The sequence below is a fragment of the Macaca thibetana genome, chromosome 12, assembly GCF_024542745.1.
Source record: "Macaca thibetana thibetana isolate TM-01 chromosome 12, ASM2454274v1, whole genome shotgun sequence".
NCBI classification, from domain to species: domain Eukaryota; kingdom Metazoa; phylum Chordata; class Mammalia; order Primates; family Cercopithecidae; genus Macaca; species Macaca thibetana.
Genome location: NC_065589.1, coordinates 26,867,150 through 26,885,465, shown reverse-complemented (window position 1 = coordinate 26,885,465; position 18,316 = coordinate 26,867,150). Strand labels below are relative to the sequence as shown.

The 18,316-nt window shown below is 37.8% G+C and overlaps 1 long non-coding RNA gene and 1 pseudogene across 1 annotated transcript in view; both read right to left on the bottom strand.

Moving 5' to 3' along the window:
• The window catches only part of LOC126932463 (uncharacterized), a 160,367-nt gene that overhangs the window by 123,631 nt on the left and 18,420 nt on the right, over nucleotides 1-18,316 (bottom strand). The gene's annotated exons all lie outside the window — the stretch shown is intronic.
• On the bottom strand, nucleotides 13,132-16,202 carry LOC126932451 (cytochrome c oxidase subunit NDUFA4-like; annotated as a pseudogene).

Here is an 18,316-nt window from a genome sequence, read left to right as displayed (position 1 = left end):
CTGAGCAATTTCCGTGCACAAGCTCAGCTGGTCTTCATTACAATCCTGTAAGGTAAAATGGTATTTTTGTGACAAATGAGGAAGCTGATGCTGAATGAGGTCGAGCAATTTACCCCCATTCCCAAAGCCAGAAAGAAGTGGACCTATGCAGACATTCCTATTCTGCCCATCACTTCTTTTCACCTCACCGGGTGTGAGTCACTGAACCCATCGTGAATGGAATTTTGCTTTCTGGGCTCACTGTCAGATTAACTGCCTTGCAGACCCAGCAGGAGGTTCTCCGAGAAGAGTGAGATAAACTCAGAGGGGCCAAGTCCTGACCTGAATCCTAGCTGACTCCAGAGTCTTTCCTGAGCACAAAAGTCCAAGACATAGCAGCAAAAGCTCTCAGCACTGTGCTGGCTCCTGTTCTCCCCAGCCACTCTAAGGCGACCAGAGAGATGTGCCTGAAGCCCAGTGCTTTTTATTTACCCCAAACGCTCCTGAAAGACAAATACGTGCTCATCAGCTCCCAGCCTCAGGGCTTCCTGTTTTCTTAGGTGCTCTATCACATCTGCTGCTTCACTGCCTTGGGTTAAGTTTACATTCACTGAAGAACAAAGCTGAAGACTTAGGGGTGAGACCCCAGCACTTTTCTTTTTTCTTTCAATCTAAAGCAATTCATAGATAAGCCTCTTTCTCAGCCTGTTTACAAAGAGGTATCCTAAAACCCACTGTTGTATACAAACTCCGGTGTGGAGCTTATCCTTACTCCTAGGGCACAGAAGTCTCAATGGAATATCATAAACCATTCTTTAGAACAAAAAATTACGACCAAAATGTAACATTTCCACAGGCATCACCAACCCCTGTAATTTTTACCATATTCCATATTTGATTTATTGCCAAAGAGAAATGTGCCCTGAGATGAATCTAAGGCAAAAGGGGGTGGTTTAGCACTCCTTTTCTGGTGCTTAGAAGAGTTATTTTTATCATTAAATTCAAATATTTAGCGGTAAGGTTGTTCTTGATGAAATTCCTTGTGGGGACCTTAATATTAAGTCTCCTAGAATTCATCCTTTGCTCTACTACTTTTGTGGTCTTTTTGTACCAAAATAAGCATTTTTTCCTAGACTAATCTCTTTTCAGTTATGCTAGTGAAAATCACAGTCATACACAATGTTATATTGAATATTAATATTGGCATCAGAATTTTCAGAGCATTAAAAAAATGCCTGTATGACTGGTACTTTTTATTGAAAACTCATTTAGAATATTTCCCTTGACTTTCCAGTTGTTCATTTGAAAATGAGGGAGGTAGATTAGATTATATATATATAGCTCCTTCTAAGTCAGATAATTTCTGAATCTATGAAGGTCTAGCATATTTCTCCAGAATCCCTACATAGACTCTCTTAGAAATCAGGTTTTTTAAAAATAATTTAGGATAAATATTTTCATCATCCCAGTATACTCCAAATAAAATTCGTATCATTTTTGCTAAAATATTAAGCCAGGTTTGTTGAAACGTATTCTGAAGGGGAGAAAAGGTATTATCTTTTTCTCACTGATGACAAGGTTCATGGCTGACACCCCTATAACAAAAGACAGATTAACAAGATAAAATCATAACAAAACTGTTTAACTAGAGTTTTACATGACATGGGAGGCTTCAGAAATGAATACCCCCAAACCAGGGGAAATTGTGATTTTTTTTTTTCTTTTTTTTTTTTTTTTTTTTTTTTTTTGCTTAGGTTCTAAGAATGGGCAGTCATGTAGAACTATGATTGGACAAAAAGGGAGTATGACCCAATGGTAATAAACTGAGAGGGACTTAGCAAGATAGTTCAGAGAATTTCTTTTCCTTTTTTTTTTTTTTTTTTTTCCTTTGAGATGGAGTCTTGCTCTGTCACCCAGGCTGGAGTGCAGTGGTGCAATCTTGTCTCACTGCAACCTCCACCCTCCGGGTTCAAGCAATTCTCCTGCCTCAGCCTCCTGAGTAGCTGGGACTACAGGCCCATGCCACCACGCCCAGCTAATTTGTGTGTTTTTAGTAGAGACAGGATTTCACCATATTGGCCAGGCTGGTCTCAAACTCCTGACCTCATGATCCACACGCCTCAGCCTCCCAAAGTGCTGGGATTACAGGCGTGAAACACTGCTCCTGGCCGAGAATTTTTAATTATGGCCATGTTTTAGGGGAGAAAAATGGGAGAAGCTCAGAGTGACCTTCTTGCTTCTGTGACTTTCTCAATTGTCAAGATGCTATATTTTGGGGTATCATGCCTTGGGCCCCAATAATTTCCTTTTTCCTTTCTTTCATTTTCTATAAATGCATCTACTTAGCTAAAAATCAAATATTCAAATATAGATTACTTTGTCAATACATTTAAAACTTTTTGCTATTTAAATTATTTTCTTTATGTGCATTATGGCTTCAGAAAGGCAACTCAGGGAAAACCAACTTATATCCAACACGTACATTCTTATCTTTTTCTACTAAAACCAAGACTCCTCTGATTAGTCAAGACTGTTACTTGGGGAATGATTGAGCAGTACATGAGTTTAGGAGTTCCTCCTTTTTGTGTCAAGTGTGGTTTGGCTTAACTCCAAACCAGGCATGGGAAGTCTTAGTCACACTAGGCCACTGAGTTTGTGTTTGCAAGGAAATCTCTGGTTTGCTTTCTGTGTCACCTAGCACACATCTCCAAAGATTTTACTTGTATCACTTTGAACCTGAGAACAGATATTATTTTGACAGCACACAGTATACATAGCAGAATCCCACAGCTTACAATGCAATAATGCACTTACTTTCAGCAAAGCAAGGAGGAAAAGGAGGGAGGTGGAGCTGGTTAAATCTAGAAGTTTCTACAAGTTAGCTTACTTAATCAGTAGGAGATGGGTTTATTTGTTTTGCTCTCTTTTAGTGGTTACTTTCTGTTAATGAAGACTGTGTGTACTTGTGTTTGGGGTAAGCTTAGTCATTGACATAAGGACAGGGATGGAAAACCCAAGTTAAGCTTAGCAACTTAACACCATAGAGGATAACAACAAAGACTGTCTCTGTAAACAAACTTTAGACCAGATTCTTTGTGCCCTATTCTCAAAGAGGCCTCATCTTTGGGCCTTGTCTTTGTCCTGCCTAGTCCAGTTTTAGCAAGAATTCTGCTAAGTCAATCTAGCAAAAATCCCCCACCCTTGATATCTAATCACCCTGGCCTGCCTTCAGCAAGAATTCTGTTAGTCTCTTTAGAAGAATCTCCCTATCCTCATTGTCTCCTCTTAGTAATTTTCCATTCACGGACCCCTTCACTCTGTTCATTGGCTATAAATGCCCAACGGCTTTGCTATATTCAGAGTTGAACCCAATGTCTCTCCCCTACTTTAATAGTCTTGATACCTATTGCAATAGTCCTGAATAAAGTCTTCCTTACTGTTTTAACAAGTGTCAGAATTTTTTTTTAAACAAGTGTCAGGCTGTTATTTGTATGTTGTAAAACAAAGCATTTACAATCTTCTCCAAGTTTTATAGCTTGGTCTTAGTCACAAGTATTAAAATATGATCTGCCTGGGACCTGAAGGCTCCAAAGTCCTTATTGCAATTGTGCTTAATACATCCCTCTACCCCATCCCCATTTCTACCCTTCTGGGACAAGAAAAGCTATGCCTTACTTAAAACTGCTGTGAGCATGAAAATATTCCACTGGAGTGGGGCTGGAGGCATAGGGTGAGGGGCAGCAGCTCTACTTTGAGCCATAAAGTGCTAAGTGGGAGTTTCATTTGCCAAGAAGGGGCCTTCCTATACAAGGTGGAAGGTGGTGTTGGTGAATGAATAATCGCCAGGGAAGTATCACCAGACACCAGGATAAGGTTTTATGGGTCACTGGGAGGAGAAAAACAACTAATAGCATCCTTGTTGAGTCTTTAGAGGCACAGAGTAGAAGCCTGAAGAAGAGTAAATAGAAAAAATAGTTAAGGAAAAAATAAGCTACAAATAGTAAAGAGGAGAAGTGGGAGCTTTGAGCATCAAGGAAATTTCTGGCAGAACTCTAGCAAATGCCTGCACAAAATCACACCAACCTGATGATGTTGTCATTCCTGATCAATTCCTCCAGCAAGGGGTTTCTCTCCAAGCTTATGGAAGAGAGAACCTGAAGGCAGTGACCTACCTATTCACCAGATTATACATCAGCATGAGTTAGTTATTCCAGCTTATTTTATGAGCTGTTATTCAAGCATTTGAGTATCACCAAAGGTGAGGTATTAGGTGATTTATTGCAGAATATTATTCCTCTGTCACTAAGCGTAATGAGATCATTTGCAAATTTTCTTTTTTCTCTGCCTTCTAAATGCATGCAATTGTTAGACCACATATTTGACAGCTGATATGATCCACAAAACAAAGGCAGATTCTCTCTGTTCATCATATAACTTAAAGAGAAAGCTTCTTCTCAATCAGTTTCCTAGAGCACTACCAACCTTGCTAACATCTTTGCATCCACTTCCTTGGCTTAAAACAGCATTGAAAGTTGCTTTTGAGTTCCTTAATGCACTGAAGATGTGATTCCTAAAGAACCTGAGAACTATGGACTCTGATGAAGATGCATGTAGGGAGATGTGAGATTACAAGCAGATCAATGCCATTCCATCAGCCTCTTCTTCCCACTGTTCTCCGCAAGGATCTATTGAGCAGAGCATTGAAGTTTATAGCACTGTAAGTGCCATGCAGGGAAGCCCACCGGGCTGGGTGTTCTGTATTTGTACTATAGATCTACGCACCACTTTGCCCCATTCTGTTCCCTGGGAGGCTGCACTCTGTGGACCATATCACTCCAGCTCACTTGTCCTCTGGCTTTTATTAAGTTTAGCCAATGAGAGTCATTGGCAGGAGATCAGAGAGTGAGAGGAGTGAGCACTTCTGAAAGTAAATTTCTTCCCACTCCAGCCTCCTCCCACTCCCTCTCCCTCTCTCCCAGGTTCTGTTGTACAGTGACTGTAATCCTGGCACTAGGCCACTACTCCTATCAGGTGGAATCTCTCTTGCCAGAGAACTCCAGGTTGCACTAATTTCTGGTAACCGCTCTCTGCCTTCCTTCAGACCATGCAGGGAGTGATGCCACTTCCTGCTGTGCTGGTCCCTGTCACCATTCCTGGGTGGTTTGCCTTAACGTTACTCACACATTTTTTAAACCATCCTCTTTAGTTGACCTTTCGAGTGGGCCATGTCTTTCCTACTGGGACCTTAACCACAACCTCTTCATTCATTGTCAGGATTTTATATCTACGTCAACTTTCCAAAACACAGCTAAAATCTAAAATGCTGTTTTTCACATTTAAGAGCATTTTTAGATTGCAAAGAAGTAGCTATAGAGTCCACTCCCAGCAACACGAGGACCTCTGAGGACTCATTTTCCAGTGAAGCAATTGTAACTGATAAAAATCATTTTTAAAAAATTAAAGTTTCTAGAAATTGTTCTAAGGGTACGGAAAATAAATCTATTAAAGAAAATCTACTAAATCTTGGTAGGAATACTGAGGTTGTGGCACTTGAGCCATGACACACTAGCTTCCTCCCGCTTCCAGCTCAATTTCAGGAAGGTTTCACTCTGAGTGGGACTGGCCAAAAGGTGGGGCTCCCTCTCCCTCTACTCCCTTGTTAAGGGATATGCTATCTCAACCAAAAGGGCAGGGTACTAGTTAGTGTTTCTCATCCTCTCCAACTCCAGGTTGGAAACGCTAAATCCTGGTAAGTATGGTCCAGAGGCTGGGAGCTCCGTTCTACCACCCAGAACCCCTACAGCAGATGTGGCAGGCCAGGAACACTAGGGCCCCAATTATCACCCTCCAGCTCTCTCACAGGACAGAGGTTTCACACCGAATAAGCAAAATAAGAAGATCAGAGGCTACTACCCCCTGCCCAGCACCCAAAGCTTAGTTTTTATTCAGAGAGAGAAGCAATTCATTAAATAGAGGGCTCTGAATCTCTCCCAAAAAGAAATTACTTTAGGGTGGGCGCAGTGGCTGGCGCCTATAATCCCAGCACTTTGGGAGGCCAAGGCAGGCGGATCACAAAGTCAGGAGATTGAGACCATCCTGGCTAACACAGTGAAACTCCGTCTCTACTAAAAATACAAAAAATTAGCTGAGCATGGTGGCGTGTGCCTGTAGTCCCATCTACTCAGGAGGCTGAGGCAGAAGAATCGCTTGAACCCGGGAGGTGGAGGTTGCAGTGAGCCTGAGCGACAGTGAAAAAAATTACTTTATTGTAAATAGTGTGTGGGGAAGTTCAAGCCTAAGGACACTCTCAAAAACAATGGACATTTTGATGGTAAATAATTAAAAGGAGGCTGGTAGCTCTGTAAGAGTAACAAGCTAAATCATAGGCTAGCTAATTTAAGAGAGAAAATCAGGGAAAGAAATAGCTAAGAAGAGTACTCTTGGCATCAGAACAAATCTCAAAGACTGGCCTCAAAAATTATTCTTGCTTGAATTTAACCGGGTCAGGCTGTGGAACAAATTATGCCTCAGGAATTGTCAAAACAATAGGCTAGAAATTGGTAAAGCCTAACAGCTTAGTGTGATACCAAATAAGGCAGATAGCTTAATGGAGAGCTTAGGGAAAGAGAAAGTCAAAAGTAAAATGGCAGACATAAATTCAATTATAACCATAATAACATTCAATTCAATATGAATGATTAAATGATCAAATCAAATAGGCAGAGATCGTCAAACTGGATTTTTTAAAAAGTTCCAACTATATGTTGTCTACAGGAGACACACTTTAGATTAAAATTTACAAATATGTTAAAAGTAAAAAGATATAAATATATATATGTCATGCAAATGGCAATCATAAGAAAGCTGGAATGTCCATACTAATTTAGACAAAAGAGACGTTAAACCAAAAAAAGTTATTACGCATAATTAAGAACATCTTATGATGATTAAAATATCAATTCATCAGGAAGATATTACAATTATAGACATATATACATCTATAAAAAGAACCCCAAAATACAAAAAGCAACTGACAGAATTGAAAGGAAAAATAGACAGGTCTACAATGATAGTTGAAGACTTCAATATACTAGTCTCCCCTTAACCATGGTGGATACGTTCTAAGATCCCCAGTAGATGACTGAAACCATGAATACAGTATCAAATCCTAAATACACTATGTTTTTTTCCTATATACATAACTATGATGAAGTTTGATTTATAAATTAGGCCTGGTAAGAGATTAACAATGATTAATAATAAAATAGAACAATTATAGCAATCAGAACATGTTTTCTTGTCACGTCTTCCACCCACAATTTAATGCCTTTCCCATCTTAACTAAGCACGTATTATGCACTTTTGCAGTTTGAGGAGCAACAGCAAAACTAACACAGGTTTCTTTTTCCTTCTTCACAATTTTGTGGATATAAGATGCATGCTTAACATAGATGTTAGCAACCTCAGTATATGATTTCTTTTTTTTTTTTGGAGATGGAGTCTCGCACTGTCGCCCAGGCTGGAATGCAGTGGTGTGATCTCGGCTCATTGCAAGCTCTGCCTCCCGGGTTCACGCCATTCTCCTGCCTCAGCCTCCTGAGTAGCTGGGATTACAGGCACCCACCACCACATCTGGCTAATTTTTTGTATTTTTAGTAAAGACAGGGTTTCACTATGTTGGCCAGGCTGGTCTCAAACTCCTGACCTTGTGATCCACCTGCCTTGGCCTCCCAAAGTGCTGGGATTACAGGCTTGAGCCACTGCACCTGGCCAGCATATGATTTCTTTTTCTTTCTTTATTAAGTTGAGAACTTTCACCTTTTCATTTAAATAAAAGCACTTTATGGCTTTTCTTTGGCATATCCAAACTGCCAGCATCACTACTCTTGCACTTTGAAACTATTATTAAGTAAAATAAAATAAGGGTCACTTGAACACAGGCACTGCAGCACAAAAACAGTTGATCTGACGGACAAGACAGCTGCTAAGTGACTAACAGTCAGGTAGTATATAGGCAAGGGAATGATTCACATCCCAGGCAGGACATAGTGAGCACAAGGTTTCACCATCTACTCAGAACAGTACACAATTTAAAACTTATGAATTGTTTATTTCTGGAATTTTCCATCTGGTATTTTCAGACCATGGTTGACCTCATGTATTAAGATCCTGGAAAGGAAAACCATGGATAGGAGAGGGCTACTGTATTAGACAGATAATAAATAAGAAAATAGAGGACTTGAATGCACTCTAAACCAACTAGATCTGACAGACATTTATAGAACAGTCCATCCCCAAACCGCAAAATACACTTATTCTCAAGTGCATGGGGGACATTCTCCAGGATAGACTTGTAAACTCAAAATAAAATTCTAATCCCCCTACCAACTGAAGAGACTCCCTCTTAGCCAAGGGAACCACAGAGAAACCTTAAACACTGAGTTCCCAGACATGAGAGGAAGGGAGGGCAGACACATCTCATAGTACCCCCTCCCTTTTGGAGTTTAGGCACAACAACTGACCAGCATTAGTGTAAAAGAAAGATCATAAGATTGACAAAACAGACTCTCTGTGGCAATAAAATACCAAATTATAAAGAAGACCGAAGGCTATGAAAGGCAAGGGTTAAATCACACCGAGTTAGAGACTGAGCCTTACTCTTTAACCCACTGGAAATTAAAGAATCTCTGAATCCACCTACAACCTGTAATAAGTCCCCTGCTTTCAGATATCCCATTTCAGCCTGACTCTCTATATACCTTTCATGTATTGATTTATGTCTTTACTTATAACTCCAATGACATGGTTTGACTTTGTGTCCCCACCCAAATCTCATCTCAAATTGTAATCCCCATAAACCTCATGTGTTGAGGGAGGAACCTAGTAGGAGGTGATTGGCTCATGGGGGTGGTTTCCTCCATCCTGTCCATGATAGTGAGTGAGTTCTCATGAGATCTGATGGTTTTATAAGGGGCTCTTCCCCCTTCGCTCACTCTTGCTCTTTCTCGCCTGCAGGCATGTAAGATGTGCCTGCTTCCCTTTTTGGCATGATTGTAAGTTTCCTGAGGCCTCCCCAGCCATGTGGAACTGAGTCAATTAAACTTCTTTTCTTTATAAATTACCCAGTCTCAGATATTTCTTTATAGCAGTGTGAAAACAGACTAATACATCCTACCTCCCTGAAATGTATGAAACCAAACTGTAATCTGACTACCTTGGGTGCATTTTCTCAGGACTTTTTAAGACTGTGTTTCCCCAGGCTGCAATCATTCATATTGGCTCAGAATAAACTTCTTTAAAATATTTTAGAGTTTGGTACTTTCATTAACAGACTATATGCTAAGTCATAAAATAGCCTGAATAAATTTAAAAGAATTGAAATCATGCAAAGTATGTTTGCCAACCAAAATGTAGTAAAATTAGACATTGATAACAAAAAAATTTGAAAAATTTACAAATTTGTGAAAATTAAACAGCACAATACTAAATAACCAATCAGTCAAAGAAGAAATCAGAAGTGAAATTAGAAAATATTCTCAGATAAATAAAATAAAGACACAACATACCAAAGCTTATGGGATGCAGCTAAAGCAGTGCTTAGATGAAATTTGATAACTGAAAATGCTTATGTTAAAAAATAAGAAATATCTCAAGTCATTAACATACCTCCTAAAGGCACTAGAAAAAGAAGAGCAAACTAAACAAAAAGCAAGCAAAGGAAGAAAACAATAAGGATTAGAGAATAAACTACTGTATAAAGGCTAGGAAAAATAATGAATAAAATCAACAGAATCAAAAACTGGATCTTTGAAAAGAATAAGAAATCTGGCAAATATTTAGTTAGACTGACCAAGCAAAAAAGAGAAAACTCAAATTGCTAAAATTAAAAATGAAGCAGGGACAGTTCTACTGAAATAAATAAGATTATAGGGGAATATTATAAACAACTGCATGCCAACAAATTAAATACCTTAGATGAAATATAAGAACTTCCACAAAGACACAAACTAACAAAACTGACCTAAGAAGGAATATAAATTTGAATAGACCTATAACAAGTAAAGAAATTGAATTACTAGGCCCAGATGACTTTACTGGTGAACTCTACCAAGCATTTAAGTGAGAATTAGGCCAGGTGTGGTGGCTCATGCCTGTAATCCCAGCACTTTGGGAGGCCAAGACAGGCAGATCACCTGAGGTCAAGAGTTTAAGACCAACCTGGCCAATATGGTGAAACATCCTCTCTACTAAAAATATAAAAATTATCTGGCATGGTGGTGCATGCCTGTAATCCCAGCAGCTTAGGAGGCTGAGACAGGAGAATCACTTGAACCCAGGAGGCAGAGGTTGTAGTGAGCCAAGATCACACCACTGCACTCCACCCTGGGTGACAGAGCAAAACTCTGTCTCAAAAAAACAAGTTAAAAAAAGTGATAATTAATAGCATTCTTTATAAACTCTTCCAAAACACAGAAGCAAGGGGAAACCTTCCCAACTGATTCAATGAGGCCAGTATTATTCTGATACTGAAACCAAATGAAGACATCACAGAAAAGAAAACTAGCACTAGCAGCTCTAGTTAGAGCAGTTATGCAACATAATAAAATAAAAGGCATCCAGATTGAAAAGGAAAAAGTATAGCTATTTCTATTTGCAGATGACAAGATCACATATACTGAAAATCCTAAGGAATCCATTAAAAACAATATTAGAACTTATGAATGAGTTTGGCAAGTTGCAGAATACAAGATCATTACACAAAAGTCAATTGAATTTCTATATGCTTATAATCAGCATTCCAAAAATAAAATTAGGAAAACAATTCCATTTGTAATAGCATTAAAAAATACTTAGGAGTACAATTAACATAAGAAATGCAAGCCTTATACTCTGAAAACTAAAAAACATTATTTAAATAAATTAAAGAATACCCAAGTAAACAGAAAGACATCCCATGTTCATGGACTGGAAGATAACAATATTGTTAAGATGGCAATACTTCTCAAATTGATGTATAGATTTATCAAAATCCCTATCAATGTCACAGCTAGCTTCTTCACAGAAATTGACAAGCTGATCCCAAAATTCCAATGAAAATTTAATTAATCCAGAATATTTAAAACAATGTTGAAAAAGACCAAGTAGGAGGGCTCACACTTCCTGATTTCAAAATTTACTACGAAGCTACAGTAACCAAGAAAATATGGTACTGGTATAGGAAAGATGTAGATTAATAAAACAGAATTGAAAGTCCAAAAATAAACCATTGTGTTGGTTTTGATTGATTTTCAGCAAGAGTGCCAAGATATTTCAATGGAGAAGGAGTAATTTTTTAAATAAATGGTGTTGGGACAACTGGATATCCATGTGTAAAAGCAAGTTGGACCACTAACTCACACCATATACAAATATTAGCTTAAAATGAATCTAAAACCTAAATGTAAGAGCTAACTGTAAAACTTTTGAAGGAAACATAACTATAAATCTTTGTGACTTTGAATTTAGCAATGATTGCTTAGATATGAAACCAAAAGCACAATCAAAAACAAGAAAAATATTGAAAAATTGAAAATCATTAAAATTAAAAACTTTTGTACTGAAAAGAATATCACATAGAAAGTTCAAGAACAGCCCACAAAATGGGAGAAAATATTTGCAAATTGTATATCTGATGAGGTATGTATATCTAGAATAGATAGAGAACTATTTCAACTCAGTAATGAAAAGAAAACCCAACTAAAAATGAGCAAAATATCTGAACAGACAGTTCTCCAAACTAGATATACAAATGAACAATAAGCACATTAAATCATGTTCAACATCATTAGTCATCAGGAAAATGCAAATCAAAACCATGATAAAATACAATGTCACACCTACTAGGTGCTAATAATATACATTTTTTAAAAAGACAGATAACAAGTATTCAAAAAGGACATGGAGAAATCGGGACTGCTGGTGGCAATTTAAAATGATGCAGCCACTGCGGAAAAAGATTTGGTAGTTCCTCTGAGTTACCATATGACTCAGCAATTCTATTCCTAGGTATATACCTAAACAATTTATAAATGAATGTTTATAGTAGTATTATTCATAATAGCCACACACTAGAAACAACGTAAATATCCAACAGTTGATGAGGGGATAAATAAAATGTGATATATCCATACAATGTCATATTATTAGGCCATAAAAATGAATGAAATACCGATACATTCTACAACATGAGTAAGCATTGAAAAAGAAGCCAGTCATAAAAGACCACATATTGTACGATTTCACTTACATGAAATATTTATAATAGGCAAATCTTCAGAGAAAGAAAGTAGATTCATGGTTGCCTAGGGCTGGAAGGGGTGGGGAAAATGAGAGTGACTGTTAATGGTTTCTTTTCAGGGGGATGAAAATGTCCTAAAATTTATTGGGTTGTTACAGATTTCCCAACTCTGTAACAACAACAACAAAAAACGATTAGTCATGGATTCTGTAACTAAAAATCACTAAACTGTATACTTTAAATGGGTGAATTGTATGGTCTGTAAATTATCTCTCAACAAAGCAGCTATTAGTGTTTTTAAACATGATGTAATTGTTTTTTTCTGATGTAGGAAGGCAAACCAACCATTACTGGAGAGCAGTATTTCCTACCATTCGCCTTCACACTCTTCAATTCAATCAGACCGACTTCCTGCTGTACAGGATGTCCGGGTGGGTAACGGATAAGAGCTAGTTGCCTTTGTTGGAATTCTGGCTTAATCACTTACCAGATGTGGGACATCAGGAAAGTCCCTTAACCTCCCTGTGCCTCCGTCCCTTTAGCTGTAAAATGAGGACATTAATAATTTCTAGCTCAAAGCGTTTTTAGGAGAATTAAAAATACAACACATTAAACTCGTAGAACAATAACTAGCACATAATAAGTGCTATATATAAAAACTGCTTTATCCCAGCACTTTGGGAGGCCAAGACGGGCGGAACTCAAGGTCAGGAGATCGAGACCATCCTGGCTAACACAGTGAAACTCCGTCTCTACTAAAATTACAAAAAATTAGCCAGGCATGGGGGCACGTCCCTGTAGTCCCAGCTAGTCATGAGGTTGAGGCAGGAGAATCGCTTGAACCCGGGAGGTGGAGGTTGCCGTGAGCCTGGGCCACAGAGCAAGACTCCGTTTCAAAAAAAAAAAGAACTGCTTTATTATTTTTTCAAGTTTCAGTTATTTATTAATCAGTATAATCTCCAGTAGGTTACATCAACATTATTTCATGTATTTAGAGGAGAAATATATTAAGTGGAAAATTGTGCAGATGGCTTCTGGAAAACCTTCATTCTAAAGCAGCTTTATAGTGAAACATTTCATTTAGAAATCTGGACCTTCTTTCTTCAGTTCGCTGTAATCCACATTCACTGAATAGAACTCGTATTGATCACTGGGACCCAGTTTGTTCCAGGGTTCTGGGTTATTCTTTCTGTCCCAACTAACATCCGGATTGATCAATGCCAGATGCAAAAGATACAGTGCCGCTCCCGTATCTCCAGCTCCAATAAATACAAAGAGGGGGATCAAGCTCGGATGCCGTGGCCTGACTGATGATCTGGCGGAGCATGTTTGTGGTAGAGGCCTCCGATTAGAAAGAAGAGAACCAGCCTAGCCACCAGGCCCTGGGCTAAGTAGTATCTGCCAACTGCTTTATTATTAACCTATTCCCCTCCCTAACACTATCCTGAATTCGCCTGTTATAAGGATAGGCCAGTCTCCATATTCCATTCCCCGGTCCACAGTGATTGGTTCAGAGATGGGCACATGAGTCCATCAGGCCAATAAGACTCAAATCTAAGACTTGGGTTGAGCTGTTGGGGTAGCAGACTCCTTTCTCCCACCTGGTCATAAAAATATAAAGCATTTGGCTTCCAGAGGTACAGGCAGTCATTAGAGAGCTGCAGGAGAGAACCCACCTGAAGAGGCAGTCCCATGAGTAACAACATAATTTCCTCCTAAAAATCTTTCTCCCACCATCACCACATACAGACTGGATTAAGTGATCCTTATACACAGTCCTGTAACCATCTCTGGATCTCTTAACCCTAAGGTCAGAAGCATCTCCTTTTGCCCAGGGTGATCTCGGTTTAAACCTCTTGGCCCAGGGTAATTATTAAGAGTTCCCCTTTCATCTTCAGGTCCCAGTTTGAATGACAAACTACATGATTATCTATCACAAAATGTATGTACTCTTACGTTATTTGTTTAATTATCTCACTTCCTTGTTAGATAACAAGCCTTGTAAAAGGCAGGAACTATAACTATATTAGCCATTGTTTCATTTCCAGTAGCTAACACAGTGCCTGGCATAGAACAGGTGTTGAATAGTTGTCTGCAAAATAAGTGAATAAAATAATTTTTTAAAATCATCATCACACCCAGTCTTAGGGTTTCTGACTTTCAAAATCACCACCCCTTAAAACTGTCCCTAATATTTGTTTTTTAAGGCTATCTTTAAATGAATTAAAATATATCCGAAGGGGAAGCACATGGTGAGATGCTCCTGTAACACATACCCCTTCAAAATAACAATATTTACTTTTCTGGGAGCCGATAAATGAAAATATCTTATTCTCTTGCTGTCAAAAAGACACAACACCTGAAAAGTCCAGAATACCAAGTTGAGTGAAGATTTTTTCCTAGTTGAGACCTGAAATTCATGGTAAAATTCCCAGATGCAGAAAAAGCCTCACCAGAGCATCTTCTCACAATGGGGTCTTACAAAGCTATTGTAGCAAATTTAAGTTGTACCAGGTACTAAAAATGTTTTCTATTTCCCCACCTGCTTTCTTTGCCTTCACTTGGCCCCTCTGCCATGCACCTCAACTGACATTCAGCACAAACCTTTACTGGGTCCATAAGCCATATAATGCCCTCATATTTTTGCCATAAAATGTTTCATAGACAAGAGAAATTATTTGCAAAGATGTTGGAAGAAGTTTTTCATTTTCTGAGGTTGAGATTATAGTTAAAACTGCAGGAAGAACAAGGACAAATTTGAATGATGATACTCTACAAATTCACTTATCCATTTGACATAAGAGGAGTAAAAGAATAGGGAAAAAATGTTTTTCACAATAACTTTGGCATCCATTTAGTTGTATTAACAGTGGCTCAGAGGCAAGTGTGACCAAATTTAAAAGGTTTACTGTATGTTTTAGAGTTAAACTTCATTCAGGTAACTTTCATGCCCCTAGGGAGGGCAGCCAATGTTGTGAAACTAAGGGCTAGTTCAAGTTAAAAATAATAATAATAATAATAATAAATAAAGAGATGGAAAATGTCCAATGGAGAGGTTAAGTATACTTAGTAAGGGTGGTAAAACCACATGAATATTAATTGGGCCAATTCAAACCTTGGCCTCTCAATAAAATAAAAATATTTTCAAGCTGTAAGAGAAAATAAAGTAGGCTGCTCTTCCCAAGCTGTTTTTCATCTCACTGCTCTCTACATTTCGTACTGCTGGTTCTCAGAATCGCAAGATTACAAAAAGAGAAGCTACACTTTCAATACGTCTTGATTATAACATCCTAAAGCAAGAAAACCCAGAGAACTACTGCAAAGTTAACACCATGGAAAGAGCCTTTCTGTTCACCAGGTGCTTAGTGAGGACTAGCTGTCATTTCCTTCCACACACTCCAGTCATGGCTGGAAAAGGAATTTTGAGCCCTGAATCTTTAGCCAGATGGAGAAGTTCCTTTCTCAATCTTGTCAATTTTCCTTCTCGCTTAATGCTTTTCCTACCTTTCCCGCCACTTCTTTAATTTCGCTGTGTACCTCCTAAAGTAATTTATTTACAAAACTATTAATTAACTTCTTTTGCAGTGCTGTATGTCAAACTAAAAGAAAGGCGGAGATGTGTGAAGAGCTCTTCACACACAGCTATGTTGAATTACGTGTACAATCCTTCAAAAGTCAGGGTGACACCTTCAGAATTCTGGCTCTTCCAAGCTAGATGAGAACACTAATTAGGCATTTTTTCAAAGATTTCTGGACAATGGTGCCTACGAATTGTCTTCTCAGTGTAATGAAAACCTAGATTATTATTTTTTTATGTCATTACTTTCACTCTCAAAGGAGAAATGGTCACTGTTTTTGTTACACTCTGTTTTCAAAACACATCAATGTGCCTCACGATTAAAAAATCTTACACACAAAATTTGAACCAAGAAAACATCTCATTTAAATTACAATTATTCACAATTGAAAAAAAAAAGATTCTCTTCACTAAAGGATTAATCATTGGTTTATTTTCAATACAGTAGTAAGAATTTTCAATATAATGAAATTATCTGAGTGTATTTTAAGATTTACACACAAGTTCTCAGAGTTTCACATTTTAAAATATGCAACAAAGTTATTCTTTTTCTAAGCAGATAGATTATAAATACCATTATTTTCTCCCTGTTATACTGTTCACCACTGCATTGTCACTAATTGCTATTTCATAGAAACTTTGTCCTGTTCCAAATATATATCTCAAGCGTATTTCTTTGATCATTTACTAATTTACTTTTTTAATTGAGTCACTCATGTAACTATTCATTAAACATCCAAAATGTTTCATGTCTTTTATCCTGCAGAGACAATGGCTAATACAATTCTATATAACTTCTCCTGTGCTCTGGGCAACACAGACCTGTTAAATGAATAAGGACCTGCTTATTCATTTAACTAGAATTCAAACTTTAGTCATAACCCTTAGTGATACCTTCAGTAGAACAGAAAACCCTGCAATGAATACAACTGCATATGAAACTTTAACATATAATAAAGTCAGCATCTCAAATTAGTGAGGAAAAGATGAACATTTAAGTGAGTAGTATTAGGATAACTATTAACAGATAGATAGCTATACTTTAAAAGGGGGAAATGGATCCATTTCTCAGACTGTAAAACAAGATAAATTCCAAGTGTATCAGGAATGTGATAAAACGAAACCATACAAATACTACATGAAACATGAGTGAATTGCTTTATTACATGACACTTGGAAAAATGTTCCCAATCATGACTCAAAATCCAGAAGTAAAAAGAGAAAGAACTGACAAAATTGATGATGTAAAAAATAAAGTTAGAAACCTTTGTATGTGAGAAGCGTCATAAGTAATGTAAAAAGGGGACAAATGACAAACCAGGGAAAATATGTGTCACTTACATTACACAGAGCAAATATTCTTCACGTAAACAGAGCTTTTAGAATTTGAGAAGAAAAAACCTATGACACTGTATTGCCAAACAAAGCTAAGAAACAATTGATAAGCAAATTCAAGTGACCTACAAAAAGCTCAACAGTGCTAATAATAAGAGAAGTATAATTTTACACTTCTCTGAGATTCTGGTTCTCATTTATCATTGGATGGGAAAAATCCAAAAGTTTGATCACATACACAGTTGACCAGACTCTGGGGAAGCAAGCACTTTTGCTCTACTGGTGGGAATGCAAAATTGCACCTCTCTTCCAGAGGAAGATTTGCTGATACCTTGCTAGACATTTACTCAGCAATCCCATGTTGAGTAATCTATTCAAAAGATACACTGGCAAAAATATAAGAAGATGCACAAGGCCATGCATTGCAACACCATTAATAATAATAAACTTGGAAGCAATCCAAATATCTATAATAGATAATGGATTCAACAAAGAATAAATCAGGATACAGCCACACCATGGAGTATAAGGCAGCTACAAAAAGAAATGAGAATTATCTCTATATTACCATGGAATCATCTTCAGATAAGTCCTTAAATTTTTTTAAAGGGATGGAAGGCTTAACATATATAGTTCTTTAAACGGTTACCTATGATGAAAGAAGGAATTATATAGAAGGGGCAGGGCCAGGCATGGTGGCTCATGCCTATAATCCCAGCACTTTGGGAGGACGAAGTGGGTGAAACAACTGAGGTCAGAAGTTCAAGACCAGCCTGACCAACATGGGGAAACCCCAACTCTACTAAAAATACAAAAATTTTTAATAGAGATGGGGTTTCCCATCTGGGCATGGGGTGCATGCCTGTAATCCCAGCTACTCAGGAGGCTGGGACACAAGAATCACTTGAACCCAGGAGGAGGAGGTTGCAGTGAGCCAAGGTCATACCACTGCACTCCAGCCTGAGCAATAGAATGACGAAAAAAAAAGAAGAAGGGACAGGGTCAAAGTAATACTTCTATGAATATACCTTGTATATATATACCTTGAATATATATTTGAATTTGATAGAGTATAAATATTTTGCATAATTGCAAAATAAAATTAAACATAACAAAATGAGATACTTAACAATTGAGAGCAAAATTAA